This window comes from Plecotus auritus, assembly GCF_963455305.1.
Source record: "Plecotus auritus genome assembly, chromosome: 5".
Classification (NCBI taxonomy): Eukaryota; Metazoa; Chordata; class Mammalia; order Chiroptera; family Vespertilionidae; genus Plecotus; species Plecotus auritus.
The window spans coordinates 23420755-23434558 of record NC_137776.1 but is presented as its reverse complement, the minus strand read 5'-3'; the positions used below and the strand labels follow the sequence as shown (position 1 = coordinate 23434558).

The 13804-nt window shown below is 44.5% G+C and overlaps 1 protein-coding gene across 1 annotated transcript in view; it reads right to left on the bottom strand.

Moving 5' to 3' along the window:
- TTLL4 (tubulin tyrosine ligase like 4) overlaps window positions 1-7126 on the bottom strand; it is a 37236-nt gene extending 30110 nt beyond the window's left edge. Inside the window, 1 exon segment of the mRNA XM_080669411.1 lies at window positions 7007-7126. The gene's annotated coding sequence lies outside the window, so the exon portion shown is untranslated.
- Between the last annotated feature and the right edge of the window lie 6678 nt (window positions 7127-13804).

Below are 13804 nucleotides of genomic sequence, written 5' to 3'. Positions count from 1 at the left end.
AGAGCAGTAGTCCTCAAAGTATGGTTCATAGAATCTGAGGAACACCTAGATCCTCTCAGGAGTTCTGCTAAGTGGAACTATATTCATAACAAAACTTAGGTGTGGTTTGTCTTTTTTACTGTGCTGGTCTTTCCCCTGATGGTGCAAAAGCAATGGTGGGTCAAAACACTGGTGTCTGAGCAGGAACTGAGACAATGGCACCAAGTTAGGTCCTTGACCACCACATATTTCATCATCATACTGAGTGAATAACTGCCAGCTTTACCTAAGACTGTCCTTGATGACACAGTAAAAATTAAGTCTCAACCTCAAGTACATCTTTTTAATATTCTGTGTGACAAAATGAGAAGCACATATACTAGTAAAACACTTATGTGCATACAGGAGATGATGGTTGTCTCAGTAAACATCTAACTGCAAAAATCTCCTGTGGAACACTTTGTTTGAAAGAATGAATGACACACAAGTGATGGGTTAGTCAGACTTTGGTATTTGGCAGATATTTTCTGGGGGAGAAAACAAAACAAAGTCTGTCATGTCAAGGAAAACAACTGACAGTATTTGTTGCCAATAATAAAATTTGAGCTTCCAAGAGAAAATTAGAATTTTGGCAAACTTGTATCTGCCACCATGAGCTTGACAGCTTCCCAATACGTAACCATTGTTCTAATGAGTGTGGTGACAATGTGGATGTGATTTTTTAATGCTACATAATAAAATGTGACAACATTTGGAATATCGGCATAACTCAGTGAATAAGTATTTTCCAAATACCTATGACACAATGTTATAGAATCATGCCTGGGTAAAGATCTGGTCAAAGTGAAATAGACCAATGGATTTTACTGTAACAAAGTATGAAAAGTTCACTAGTATCATTTCAGATTCCACATTGCAACTAACCTTCACAAACTATCCTTTTGTTAACTTTTGTGAAGTACCAAAGAAGAATACCCACAATTATCTGAAAAGGCTATAGAAATGCTCCTTTTTCCAACTAAACATCTGTGTGAGGATGGATGTTCTTCATAATTCAACCAAACAACACATCCCAACCAAATGAATGCAGAAAAAGATATGAAAATCCAACTGTCTTCTAAAAAGATATATGTAAAAACAATGCCACACTTCTCACTAATCTTTTGAAACAATAGCTTTTTTAATTTAAAAAATGCTACTTATATTAACTTGTAATGGACTTACTGTTTCTAAAGAGTTAATATGGTAAATGTCAATATATATCCCACACTAAAAGTATATATTTAAGACCTCAAAGAGCTAAAAGTGCATAAAGGAGTCCTGACACCAAAAATCTGGGCACCTCTGGTCAAGAATACCACTGCCTGCCCAGGATATATCCAGGAGGGCACCTAAAGACAAGGTCCTTTGTATTTCAGGGCCTAAAAGACATTAGTACTCTCAGTATTTGTTTCAAAATGCCAAGTCTGGCTTCCCAGTTCTGCCAGAAGAGAATTTTTTTTCTCTATATTTCATTGACAGATTAAAGCACCTGATCCTATGCTAAAATCCAGGGAGCCTTCAATCAGAACATTCCAAGGTCATAAAGGAATCTAGTGGGAAAGCTAAACTCAAGATCATGAGTATCAGATAGAGCCTGAAGTTAAGGCTTCATCTAGATAGTTTTCAGCAAGTGACTTCATTTACATACTCATTTTTATAATTGGTTATAAATTCTCTGCTTCCTTGGTGTTCCTCTGAGCTGTCTTCTCACTTTGCCTGGAACATAATAAGTACGCTTAATAAATGGCAGCTGCAATTATTACCACAACGCTCCTACAGCAACCAGTTCCATCCCATGACTTCAACCACCTCCTACATTCTTAACTTTCTACCATCACCCAGACCTCTGTCACAAGCTCCAAATCTACAGAATGGTCTCCTGGGCCTTTCTATGTGGATGTGCTGCAGGGACCACAACTCAGCATGTCCAAAGTATAATTCCTTTGTCTTTCTTCTCAAAACTAAGTTAGTTAAATAAGATAGTTAAAACTTATTTTATCAAATCAAGTGATGATGTTTTCCAATTACAGTTAATCCTTAATTTAGTTCTTTTTATAAAACATTTATATTTTCTTTCTTTTTAAAAAAATAATGTTTTTTTTTGTTTTTTTAATATAATTTTATTGATTTCAGAGAGGAAGGAAGAGGGAGATACAGAAATATCAATGATGAGAGAGAATCATTGATCAGCTGCCTCCTGCATGCCCCCCCTCCTGGAGATCGAGCCAGAAACCAGGGCATGGGCCCTGACCAGGAATCGAACCATAACCTTCTCCTGGTTCATAGATCAACACTCAACCACTGAGCCACACCAGCCAGGCTCTACTTCCTCTTAACAAAGAAGAAACTTGTTTAAACTTGTGATGAAAAATTTTTGAATTCCACTTTAAGATGTGCAAGGAAGAGAAACCAAGATGGCGGCATAGGTAAACACCTAAACTGCTGCCTCGCACAACAATTTCAAAACTACAACTAAAAGACAAGACAGATATCATCCAGAACCACAGGAAGGCTGGCTGAGTGGAAATTCTACAACTAGAAGGAAAGAGAAAAGCACACTGAGACTCAGAGGAGCTGCAGGAAGCAGAGGTATGGAGACACGTGTGTGGAGAGGACTGGCAACTGAGTGCGCAGCTGGCTTTCTCAATCAGGAGGGAGACAAAAGCTCCCGACTGCGCTGAACTCCAGTTCCGGGCGAGACTCTGGGGACCCAGACTCATTCGGGGAGAAACTGGACTGTCTGGAGCGGGCGGAACTTGAGGGCGGCTTTCTCTCAGAGGTGCTTGCAGCAATTACCATGGGACACTGAGACACAGGGGCCTATTAGGGCAGGGCTGACGGGAAACCAATACTGTCTGCTCCGCCCTGAGACTCTGCCCCATTCAAGCTGAGCACAAAGGCTTTTGCAAGTCTTCTCCCATAAGGGTGTCTCCAGCACAGAAGTTCTCCCAGCGTAGACACAGCTGATCCTCACAGCCAATTGGCCTGGAGGTCAATTCCTCCCAGTGATACCAACAACAATCAAGGCTTAACTACAACAAGACTGTGCACACAGCCCACAAAGGGGTGCACCAAGGGTGTCCACCTCAGGTAACTGGGGCCCTATAGGACACCTAGCACACAAAGCCACTCTATCAACTCAGGGAAGCAGCCAAAATGCGGAGACAAAGAAACAGGTCACAAATGAAAGAAATGGAGGAAAGCAAACAACTGGATATAGAGTTCAAAACCACGGTTATAAGGTTTTTCAAGAATTTTCTAGAAAAAGCCGATAAATTTAGCGAGCCCCTCAAGGACCAACTAGAAATTAAGCATACACTGACTGAAATAAAAAATATTATACAGAGATCTAACAGCAGACTAGAGGATCATAAGAATCGAGTCAAAGATTTGAAATACAAAGAAGCAAAAAACACTCAACTGGAAAAGCAAAAAGAAAAAAGAATCCAAAAATATGAAGATAGTGTAAGGAGCCTCTGGGACAACTTCAAGCGTACCAACATCCGAATTATGGGGGTGCCAGAAGAGAGAGAGAGCAAGATACTGAAAACCTATTTGAAGAAATAATGACCGAAAACTTCCCCCACCTGGTGAAAGAAATAGAATTACAAGTCCAGGAAGTGCAGAGAACCCCAAACAAAAGGAATCCAAAGAGGACCACACCAAGACACATCATAATTAAAATGCCAAGGGCAAAAGACAAAGAGAGAATCTTGAAAGCAGCAAGAGAAAAACAGTTAGTTACCTACAAGGGAGCACCCATATGATTGTCAGCTGATTTCACAACAGAAACTATGCAGGCCAGACGGGAGTGGCAAGAAATATTCAAAGTGATGAATAGCAAGAACAACCAAGATTACTCTACCCAGCAAAGCTATCATTCAGAATTGAAGGGCAGATAAAGAGCTTCACAGATAAGAAAAAGCTAAAGGAGTTCATCACCACCAAACCAGTATTATATGAAATGCTGAAAGGTATTCTTTAAGAAGAGGAAGAAGAAGAAAAAGGTAAAGATAAAAATTATGAACAACAAATACCTATCTATCAACAAGAGAATCTAAAAATCAAGTGAATAAAAAAATCTGATGAAAAGAATAAACTGGTGAATATAATAGAATCAGGGGCATAGAAAGGGAGTGGACTGACAATTCTCGGGGGGAAAGGGCTGTGGGGGGTGCAGGAAGAGACTGGACAAAAATCGTACACCTATGGATGAGGTCAGTGGTGGGGGGGTAAGGGCAGAGGGTGCGGCGGGAACCAGGTGGAGGGGAGCTCTGGGGGAAAATAGAGGAACAATTGTAATAATCCTATATAATCCTATCCTATATAATAAAAGAGTAATATGCAAATTAACCATCACTCCACTACACCCACAAGCCATGCCCACCAGCCAATCAGGAGCGAATATGCAAATAAACCCAACCAAGATGGCTACAGCCACAGAGAGCAGGAGGGAGGCTTGGGTTTCCCCGGCAATGGAGGAAGCCAAGCTTTCCGCCTGCCCTTGCCAGCCTAGGCCTCCACTCAAGGCTACAAAGTTTCAATGATAGAAGATACGTAAACCCAAACAGAAATGGCGGCAGCCACGGAGCTGGAAAGAGCAGGAGGCTAGGGTTGCCCCCAGTGATGGAGGAAGCCAAGCTTTCTGCACACCCTGGCCAGCCCAGGCCTCCGCTTAAGGCTACAAAGTTTCAGTTATAGAAGATACATAAATTCCAACAGAAATGGCTGCCGCCACAGAGCAAGCAGAAGGCTTGGCTCCGCTCCAGGCTACAAAGTTTCAATTGTAGAAGATAAATAAACCCCAGATACCAGGGCCTCCACTTGGGTCACCAGGGGGCATGGCCGGCCTGCAAACCACCACAGGCCCCTCACCCAGGCCGACTCACGCCCCAAGGGAACCCTCCACCCTGATCCGGGACACCCTTCAGGGCAAACCAGCTGGCCCCCACCCGTGCACCAGGCCTCTATCCTATCTAATAAAAGAGTAATATGCAGATTGACCATCACTCCAACACACAAGATGGCTGCCCCCATGTGGTCAAAGATCCTGCCCCCACACAAGATGGCCACCACAAGATGGCCAGCAAGGGAGGGCAGTTGGGGGTGATCAAGCCTGCAGGGGAGGGCAGTTAGGGGTGACCAAGCTGGCAGAGGAGGGAAGTTGGGGGCGACCAGGCCTAGAGTGAAAGGCAGTTGGGAGGGACCCAGGCCTGCAGAGGAGTGCAGTTGGGGGCGACCAGGCCTGCAGGGGAGGGCAGTTAGGGGTGACCAGGCCTGCAGGGAGGGCAGTTGCAGGGGACCCAGGCCTGCAGGGGAGAGCAGTTGGGGGGGACCAGGCCTGCAGGGGAGGGCAGTTGGGGGCAAACAGGCTGGCAGGGGAGCAGTTAGGCATCAATCAGGCTGGTAGGGGAGTGGTTAGGGGTGATCAGGCTGACAGGCAGAAGCGGTTAGGGGCAATCAGGAAGGCAGGCAGGCGAGCAGTTGGGAGCCAGCAGTCCTGGATTGTGAGAGGGATGTCCAACTGCCCGTTTAGGCCCGAGCCCACCGGGATCGGCCTTAAACGGGCAGTCGGACATCCCTCGAGGGGTCCCAGATTGGAGAGGGTGCAGGCTGGGCTGAGGGACAGTCCCCCTCCCCGTGCACGAATTTCGTGCACCGGGCCTCTAGTCTGAACAATAAAGATTTATTAAATAAAAAAAAAAGATGTGCAAGGAATACATGATTTTTAAAATTCTTCTGGGAATATATGAATAAAACCATTTGAAGAGTGTCCTGCAGGAAAATCACAGATAATTAACAGGAAAATAGCATCAGATTTGTGTTTGGGAATACCATAGTGTCGGTGCATGGGTTGAATATGAAGAATTTTAGCAGGGAAGCAGGGAGCCAATGAGAAAACATCTTTAACTTCTCTTCATTCCCACTGCAACCACCGTTAAGTCCCTCATCTCAAGTCTGGTCTCCAGCGTGACAAAACCTGGTGCCGAGTAGACATAGGTATAATGAGACAAGGAGCAGTCTGGAATGATCCTAATTTTCTGACTTCAGTGACCAGGTGGGTGTTGATGAAGAAGACAGTATTAGGAGGTGCAGCTTGTCAATTAGCTAAATCAACAGGTGCTGTAAGAAAGATGTCACCTCCGGCAGCAGTCGCCAACCGGTGGTCCCTGAGGTCCGAAAGGTTGGCGACCACTGATTATCTGAGGGATGACTCCATAAAGAAAGGATTAAAACATTTCTTGGATCCAGAATAGGATTGTGAAGACCAGGGAATGGGAATAATGATGTTCCAAATGAGCCTGGGCTAAATATCTTTCTAATGTTCTACCGGAGCACACACCACACAGTATGGCAAATGCTTGTTTACTTGATGAAAACCTTCCCTAGACTACAAACTCCGTGAACACACCTGTCTCGTAGACCACTGTATCCTCCCAGCGCTTTCCATGGTGGCCTGGCTCAGTAAATATTTGATTTTTATTTTAAATTGTTGAATGATTAAATAAAAGATTGGATGGGTGGATAAATGAAGTTAAATTCCACAGGACCTCAGATACTGTTTGAATCTCTACAGTTTAGGAGAGTTTTTCTATAGGTACTTAAGGTGAGGAAGTAAAAAAGTGGGTATCCATGTTAAATTCAGCCTTGAAGCCGGAGGAGCGTGGGCTCACACCCAAGGGAGAATTTAAACCGCAGAGCGGCGGGAAGAGAAGGCTAGGGGCCTAGGCTGAGGGTACGCTGCAGGGTTCGGGTACCCAGAGGCGGGTCCCGCTAAGCTCACGGGTGCGGCGAAGGGGGAGACGGGTTCCGACAAGGCGCGATGTCCTGGCCGGTGAAAGGCCGAGGCCCCCTGGCCTCCAAGGGGATGGAGAGGTGGCGGGCAGGAGCGGAAGCGGCCGGGAGGCTGGGGACCTGCGTGAAACGGCCAGGGCAGAGGAGGGCCGGCGGAGGGTTGTTCCTCCGGCTCCGCAGCCACACTCACCTAGTGGACCCCGCTTCGCCCGACTCGGCGCCGGCTCCGCGCGGCTTCCTCCTTTGGCCTGCTGAACAGGCAGGAGGGCTCAGGCGCCCCTAGCAACCACGCACCGCCGCAGGACCCGCGTTCTCAGCCGCCAGCGCCGCTACCGCCTGCCACGCACTGCGCGCGCCCCCAGTGGACAGACCGAGGGCCTGGAAGGGGCGATCCCAGCCGGAGGGAGGCAAGCGCGCGAATCTCGGGGTAGTGGGGCCGACGAGGGCAGGGCTTCACTGGCCTCGCGCACGCGCACGCGCACGCGCACTCGCTTCTGAGCGGTGGGACCCGGAGAGCGGGACTCTGGGAGGTGTAGTCCCGAGATGAAATCCCGGAAAGCCTCCCAGGATAATCCCTGCCCTGATTTTACCTAACCCATAGGGACTCTTTCCTTGGCCGTGCCTTAATTCGCCCTTCTAAAAGATCGAAGACCTTATTAAAGAATATTCTTAGTAGGTCTTTCAAGTAATAATATTTGACTTTGACTGCCAGACCCACTTTTTTCCTCCAACCGAAATTCCCTTAACAGCAACCCACCTAGGAGGTACAACTACAGCCACCTGCTTTATGGGCTTCAAGTGTGAACTTTAGGAAACACTACCTTAATTCACCTCCTCAACAAGACAGATCATGCCCCCTCAGTCTCAAAGGTCCCTAGACCTAATGGATTTGGAGATCTAAACAGAGCTGGTCGGTGAAAAGATCTTTTCTAAACAGTCTGCTCCAGGAAAAACAGGGGAGGACAATAAAAGATTAAACTAACCTAATGAAAACAATCTGAACCAGAGCAAGAATACTTAATAATTGATTTAAGCAACAGTCATTGATGGAATTGATGGAATTTTACACTAGATGTCTGCCATCACCTGTATATTTTAATCAATCTTAGATGCTGAAAGGTGGGACAGCTATAAATTATGTCACCTGATATGATGCAATTTGAACTACACAGTAATATTTAGGTAGATAATTTCTGTGAAGAAATTAAAAGATGAATTTGAATCTAATCAAGCTTTTGGCTCCAATTTCCAGGTTATATGAAATAAAGAGAAACAAACACCACAAGAGCCCTGACCCGGTGGCTTCGTTGGTTAGATCATCACCTTGTATACCAAAAGGTTGTGGGTTTGATTTCCAGTCAGGGCATATACCTAGGTTTCAGGTTCCCCAGTCCAGGCATGTATAGGAGGCAGCCAATTGATGTTTCTCTCTCACATCAATGTCTCTGTTTCTCTCTCTCACTCTCTCTCCCCCTCCCTCCCTTTTCTCTTCCACTCTCTAAAAATCAATGTAAAAAATATCCTTGGGTGAGATTTAACCAAAAAAAAAAAAAAAAAAAAAAAAGGAGAAACTGATATAGACAGAGGAACCCAAGGAGACAATTGTAACTGGAACAGAAAAGGAACATTTGATAAAAACAAAAGAAATCTAAATACATATGGGTTTTAGTTAATGATATACAGATATTGGTTCACTGATTGTAACAAATGTATCATAATAATAATGTAAGATGTTAATATAGGGGAAATTGTGTATAGGGTGAGTTTAATATGTGAACTTTGTCCTACTCCTATCTGCTCAATTTTTCTGTAATCTATTTTCTAAAATATAATATATATATATATTTTTAAAAAAAGCTATAGCAACAGAAATTTGCTCAGCCTACCATAGCCAAGTGAACAATGGACAAAAGCAACATCATCCGTTTCCAGATAATATGTACTAAGGACACATCATCACTTACTAGTATGTAGTGTTTCTGCCAAAAATTTAAACCTGAATCAAATAAAAGACAAAGAAAGGATGAGGAATGGTTCTAGATTAGAGGCTAAAGACACATCATAACCAAACACAAATCATGATCTTAGGTTGGATCCTGGACCAGGAATAAAAACTGGTATAAAGAACATTATTGGAATGATTGGCAATATTCAAAAATGAGCTGTAGATTAGTGAATAGTATTATAACAATTTTAAATTTCCTGATTTTGTTCATTATACTGTGGTTATATAAGTGAATATACTTGATCTTAAAAAATTCACACTTAAGTATTTAAAGGTAAAAAGGCATGTTATTTACAACGTCTAAGTGGTTCAGAAAAATACGATAAAATTAATTGTGCTAAAATGTTAATGAATCTGGGTGAAGGAAGTATGGGAGTTATTTGTACTATTACAACTTTTCTTTAAATTTAAAATTATTTCAAATAGCTTTTTAAACTATAGCAATGACAGACTTGAAAAAGGAATAGATAGCCCTGACCGGTTTGGCTCAGTGGATGGAGCGTCAGCCTGTGGACTGAAGGGTCCCAGGTTCGATTCCAGTCAAGGGCATGTACCTTGGTTGCGGGCACATTCCCAGTGGGAGGTGTGCAGGAGGCAGCTGATTGATGTTTCTCTCTCATCTATATTTCTAGCTCTCTATTCCTCTCCCTTCCTCTTTGTAAAAAATCAATATTTAAAAAAAAGAAAGAAAAAAGGAATAGATAGAACCAGTGTGGCAAAATGTTGATAACAGCTAAATCTGCGGGATCAAGGTATGGGAGTGTTTGCTATTCTCTGTACTTGTGTATGTTTGAAAAGTTTAAGCTCCCTGTCCCCGTCCAAGAAAGGTAAAACCCATATATACATTCATAAACACGAAAAACCAAACACAGGCACAAATCCTCAAACCTTCCAGACATTCTCTGAATTCCAAGCACTACTCAGACGACTCACTCCAAATCCTCTCAGCACTTCGTGCAATGATTGCTAAATGCAAAATTGTTTTCGTATTTCTAATCCTTTAGATTTTATGCTCCCAAGGAGCATCTTACATTTTCTTAGTATGCCTCCTCATAAAGTGACTAGTGTTTTATGGGATAGCCTAAAAAGTTTGGATATATATATTTAATCTCTCTACATTATATTCTTTATGTACCAAATAAGCATATTTCAAGCTAGTATTTAATGAATTCTTTGGGGTGGGGGGGAAACCTACCTAGTATGGCTCAGTGGATAGAGCATTGGCCTGAGGACCAAAGTGTCCCAGGTTCAATTCTGGTCAAGGGTATGTACCTTGGTTGCAGGCTCCTCCCTGGCCCAGGCCCTGGTTGGGGCTCGTGCAGGAGGCAACCAATTGATGTGTTTCTCTCACATCAATGTTTCTCTCTGTCTCTCCTCTCTTCCACTCCCTCTAAAAATCAATGAGAAAATATAATTGGGTGAGGATTAAAAAAAAAATCTTTCATAAGGTAATTCCTCCTGGGTTATCTTTTAGGGAAAAATCCAGACTTTAAAATACAATACTGGCCCTGGCTGGTGTGGCTCAGTTGGTCGAGTGTTGTCCTGTGCATCAAAAGGTTGACAGTTCAATTCCCCATCAGGACACACACTCAGGATGTGGGTTTGATCTCTGGTCGGGTGTGTATAGGCGGCAACTGATGGATGTTTCTTTCATATTGATGTTTCTCTCTCTCCTTTCCTCTCTAAAAAATCAATAAAAATATTTAAAAAAAAAATAAAATGCTGGGACACTGGGAAAGGTTGGCGCTTCCCCCAGACTGATTCCCCTGGCACCTGCCTCGACATGCAGGGGGCGCTAAAGGTACACTGCCTGACACTAGAGCCGGGAGGTGGACCAGTATGGACAATGTGTGGCCACCAAGCCCCGGCAGCGGGACCGTCACCACCTCAAGATGGGAATTGCTCGATGCACCTCCAACCACCCAGTTACCCATCAGATCTGCCAACCCTGTGCAGAGTCCTTTGAGGCCTTTACGGAGCTTCTGCCGCAGAACGAGGTAGCTACAGGCAACCGTGTGGAGCAGGTGTGCCACTTCCTGCAGTATGCTGAGCAGGTGCAGCCCTGGAGCCCACCCACAACTATGTAGGCACAGCCACTTCCTGCCTCCTGATGACTCTGGACAGGAGTGACTGGCCACTTAATGCCCCCAGCCCTGAAGAGTGAATGACCAGATGCTGTACTGGGGGTCCTGAATGTAGGCCTAGTTTCTGGATATCAGGACTCACAATAAAGAGTGTGTACATTTAGCCGAAACCGGTTTGGCTCAGTGGATGGAGCGTCGGCCTGCGGACTGAAGGGTCCCGGGTTCGATTCCGGTCAGGGGCATGTGCCTTGGTTGCGGGCACATCTCCAGTGGGGGGTGTGCAGGAGGCGGCTGATCGATGTTTCTCTCTCATCGATGTTTCTGGCTCTCTATCCCTCTCCCTTCCTCTCTGTAAAATATCAATAAAATATATTAAAAAAAAAAAAAATCTCAAGCAGCCATTTAAAAAAAAAAAAAAAAGAGTGTGTACATTTAAAAAAATTTTAAACCACACTATTGTATTTGCCAAAATACAGGCAAGTCTTGTTGAAATACTGTGGTTTTGTTAAAAACAAAAGCAAAAGTTCTGATCTGTTAGAGATATATGCCAAAGTACTCATGGGTAACATTATGTTGCCCAGCATTTGTTTTTAAATACCTGAGTGAAAAAAGAACAGATACAATATGATAGCTGTTGAAGCAGTGAGGGTGTTTACTGGACTAATCTCTCTAGTTTTGTGTGTGTTTGAAAATTTCCAACTAATAGACTTAACATGCTCAAAATTGAACTTGAGTTTCCCACCCACTACCACTCCACTAATAGCCTCCCCCATTTCAGTTAATGGCAATTCTATCTTTTCAATTGCTCAGACCAAAAACCTTGTAGACATCTTTGCCTGCTTTTCCTTTGTTCACACCCCCACATCAAGTCAGTCCAGAAATCATACTTGCTCCATGTTCAAAATAGGTTCAAAATATGACTACTTTTCACCATTGCATTTGTACCACCCCAATCCAGAATACCTCTCTCACCTGGATTACTACAATAGCCTCTTAACTGCTCACCATACTTCCCATCTTCCCAACTCCTCAGAGTCCATTCACAACACTAGAATAAAGAGGAATCCTTTTGAACATAAGGTAGATCACAGCCCTCCTCTGTTTTAAACTCTTCAATAGATCCCTACTCCATTCAAAGTACAAGATCTATATCTGGTCCTTATTTCCTTCCTGTCCTCATTTCTATTTTCCCCCTTTTTCACTTCTTCCACCTAAACTGGCTCCACAAGCAGGCCAAACCTGCATCTATCTCAGGGCCTCTGAAGTGATCATTCTCTCTGCTTCCCCCTGATAGCTGCACTGCTCATTCCCTCATGTCCTTCAAGTCTTTGCTGAAATGTCACCTTCTCAGTGAGGCCTACCCTGCCTAACGCAGCACTCCTCATCCTTTTTCCTTGCTTTATTTTTCTCCAGTTTTTATTACTTTCCTACAGACTATAATTTACTCATTTGGATTAAGTTCCATCTCCCGCACCAGAATGGAAAGTCTGTTTCAAACAGGCACTGCTTTATCCTATCTAATAAAATAGTAATATGCAAATTGACCATCACTCCCACACACAAGATGGCTTCCCCCATGTGGTCAAAGATGGCTGCCCCCATGTGGACACAAGATGGCTGCCACAAGATGGCCAGCAGGGGAGGGCAGTTGGGAGGGACCAGGCCTGCAACGGAGGACAGTTGTGGGCGATCAAGCCTGCAGGGGAGGGCAGTTAGGGGTGACCAGGCTGGCAGAGGAGGGAAATTGAGGGGGACCAGGCCGGCAGAGGAGGGAAGTTGGGAGCGACCGGGCCTGCAGGGAAGAGCAGTTGGGGGAGACTCAGGCCTGCAGGGAAGAGCAGTTAGGGGTAACCAGGCCTGCAGGGGAGAGCAGTTAGGGGTGACCAGGCCTGCAGGGGAGGGCAGTTAGGGGCAAACAGGCTGGCAGTGGAGCAGTTAGGCATCAATCAGGCTGGCAGGAGAGTGGTTAGGGGGTGATCAGGTTGGCAGGCAGAAGCGGTTAGGGGCAATCAGGAAGGCAGGCAGGCAAGCAGTTGGGAGCCAGCAGTCCTGGATTGTGAGAGGGATGTCCAACTGCCCAGTAGGATCGGGCATAACGGGCAGTCAGACATCCCTCGAGGGGTCCCAGATTGGAGAGGGTGCAGGCTGGGCTGAGGGACACACCCCCCGTGCATGAATTTCATGCACCGGGCCTCTAGTCTCCAATAATTAGAAGTTTTTGGAATATGGGAAAGACTCAGTAAATATATGCTGAATTGGTTGAAATGATCTGAATAGGAGGAAATTATGGAAAAAATAGAAACAAAGACAATGAGTGGGCAATGAAGATAAGAACTAAACACAATTCCTTGTAAAAATAAGGGAACATCTTTCATTTCTAAAACAACTGGAATTTAAGGAAGGACAAAAAGTACTCTCCCATTTTATGGATGGAGAAATGAAGGCCCTGGGAAGCTTGTTCCAAGCTATCCAATGAGTCAATGTTTAAGCTTTCCAGAATGTTTCCAGATGGATTATGATTCTAACTAGTGAGTCTGCCAAATACCCCTTTCTGGCACACTGCACAGTCTCTATACAGCTACCCTAACAAAGCAGCTAGACTTCCCTATCCCTAAAACGCCACCCGATAGTAACACTAGCCACTAAGCCTGAGATTTCAAAGCAATCTAATTTACCTCTCTGGTTCATCCTATCGTTTCCTATTTCAGCTTAAACGGCCTGGGCTTGGAATTAAATAGGTGTCTACATGTAGGTCATTTGGGATGCTGGGAGGCAGGAAAAGATATAAATAAGCTCCCAAACCAGGATGATGTCTGAACAGGACACCAGTGCTTCCAGCACCACACATAAGCTAAAGAGGGGCTGAACCTCCCAACCCCTTACTCTGGCAGCTCAAAGT